This window comes from Colobus angolensis, unplaced genomic scaffold (assembly GCF_000951035.1).
Source record: "Colobus angolensis palliatus isolate OR3802 unplaced genomic scaffold, Cang.pa_1.0 Scaffold6, whole genome shotgun sequence".
Taxonomy (NCBI): Eukaryota; Metazoa; Chordata; class Mammalia; order Primates; family Cercopithecidae; genus Colobus; species Colobus angolensis.
The window spans coordinates 22668125-22670256 of NW_012119598.1; positions in this window are offsets into that span (position 1 = coordinate 22668125).

Sequence of the window (2132 nt, forward strand, 5' to 3'; positions counted from 1 at the left end):
GTAGAGACGGGGTTTCTCCATGTTGGCCAGGCTGGTCTCGAACTCCTGACCTCAAGTGATCTGCCCACCTCGGTCTCCCAAAGTGCTGGGATTACAGGCATGAGCCACTGCGCCTGGCTGATCTACATATTTAAAATACAAATCCGATCATTTCACTTTCCTGGTGGAGATCCTTCAATGCCTCTGCGTCACCTTCAGGAGGGTTCAAATGCTGTAGTATGGTTTATGGTACCCTTGGGAACTGGCCCTGATTTAGACTCCTGGTGTCATTTCTTACCACCTCTCATTCCTCGTTTACTCCCAACCTCTATTTCTTATACTCCAGCAACACTAAAATATTTTCAATTATAAGAATATATTACACTTTCTCATGTGTGTGCTCTTGGATCTGCTTTTCTGGCTTTCTGATAGCTTCTTTATCCTTTTCCTCAGCTGGCCAATAGCATAGGCTTCTTTTTTTGTTTGTTTGTTTTGTTTTGTTTTGTTTTTGAGGCACAGTCTCGCTCTGTCGCCCGTGCTGGAATGCAGTGGCACAATCTCAGCTCACTGCAAGCTTTGCCTCCCAGGTTCATGCCATTCTCCTGCCTCAGCCTCCCGAGTAGCTGGGACTACAGGCACGCATCACCATGCTTGGTTAATTTTTTTATCTTTTTATTTTCTTTTGAGACAGAGTCTCACTCTGTCGCCCAGACTGGAGTGCAGTGGTGCGATCTTGGCTCACTGCAAGCTCCACCTCCCAGGTTCGTGCCATTCTCCTGCCTCAGCCTCCCGAGTAGCTGGGACGACTGGCATCCGCCACCACGCCCGGCAAATTTTTTGTATTTTTAGTAGAGACGGGGTTTCACCGTGTTAGCCAGGATGGTCTCGATCTCCTGACCTCGTGATCAGCCTGTCTTGGCCTCCCAAAGTGCTGGGATTACAGGCTTGAGCCACCGCGCCTGGTCAGAACATCCAAATTTCACGTTAGAAGGGAAACTCTAATTACTTAACACTAGATTAGAAAGGAAATTCACGTATTTCAAAATTAATTAAAATCTCAAAACAAAGGAAAAATATTTATTTTTAATTTTATATATATCTTTCTTACTGGAATAATATAACTGTGTTTCTCTTAGGATGTTACAGTTGTAAATCAAAAATTATGCATAGTTGTGTTAATTACAGGCGTGAGCCACTGCACCCAACCTTACGTCTTATATATATGTAGTTAAATACTGAAATTTACAAGCATAGGGTACAATTAAGCAGTGCCATGAAACACTATTACAACAGGAAAAATTAATTATATTGCCCTCATTCCTTAAAAAATTAGATAAGTAAGCCAGGCGCGGTGGCTCAAACCTGTAATCCCAGCACTTTGGGAGGCTGAGGCAGGCGGATCACGAGGTTGGGAGATCGAGACCATCCTGGCTAACACAGTGAATCCCTGTCTCTAGTAAAAATACAAAAAAATTAGCTGGGCGTGATGGCGGGCACCTGTAGTCCCAGCTACTGAGGAGGCTGAGACAGGAGAATGGCATGAACCCGGGAGGCAGAGCTTGCAATGAGCCGAGATTGCGCCACTGCACTCCAGCCTGGGAAACAGAGCAAGACTCTGTCTCAACAACAACAACAACAAAATTAGATAAGTAAACAGAGAAAGAAGAAGCAATCTTTGAAATGATACAGAGTGGTGAAGGACTTTATTACCGTGATTTAGGTAAGTGTATTGATAAATAGACCACATTCCCTGAAAGAAAATTCTGTTAGTCAAAACCTAATATAATATGTTTAAGTATACATTTGGAGTTAATTCTAACCTCCAGCATCAACATTTAAAAAACAATTCTATTAAAATAATCTAAAGTAGGCTGGGCATGGTGGTTCACGCCTGTAATCCCAGCACTTTGGGAGGCTGAGGCGGGTGGATCACTTTAGGTCAGGAGTTCAAAACCAGCCTGGCCAACATGGTGATACCCCGTCTCTACCAAAAATATAATATATTAGCCGGGTGTGGTGGCACATGTCTGTAATCCCAGCTACTCGGGAGGCTGAGGCAGGAGAATCACTTGAACTCAAGAGGCGGAGGTTGCAGTAAGCTGAGATCATGCCACTGCACTCCAGCCTGGGCAACTGAGTGAGACTCCAGCTCA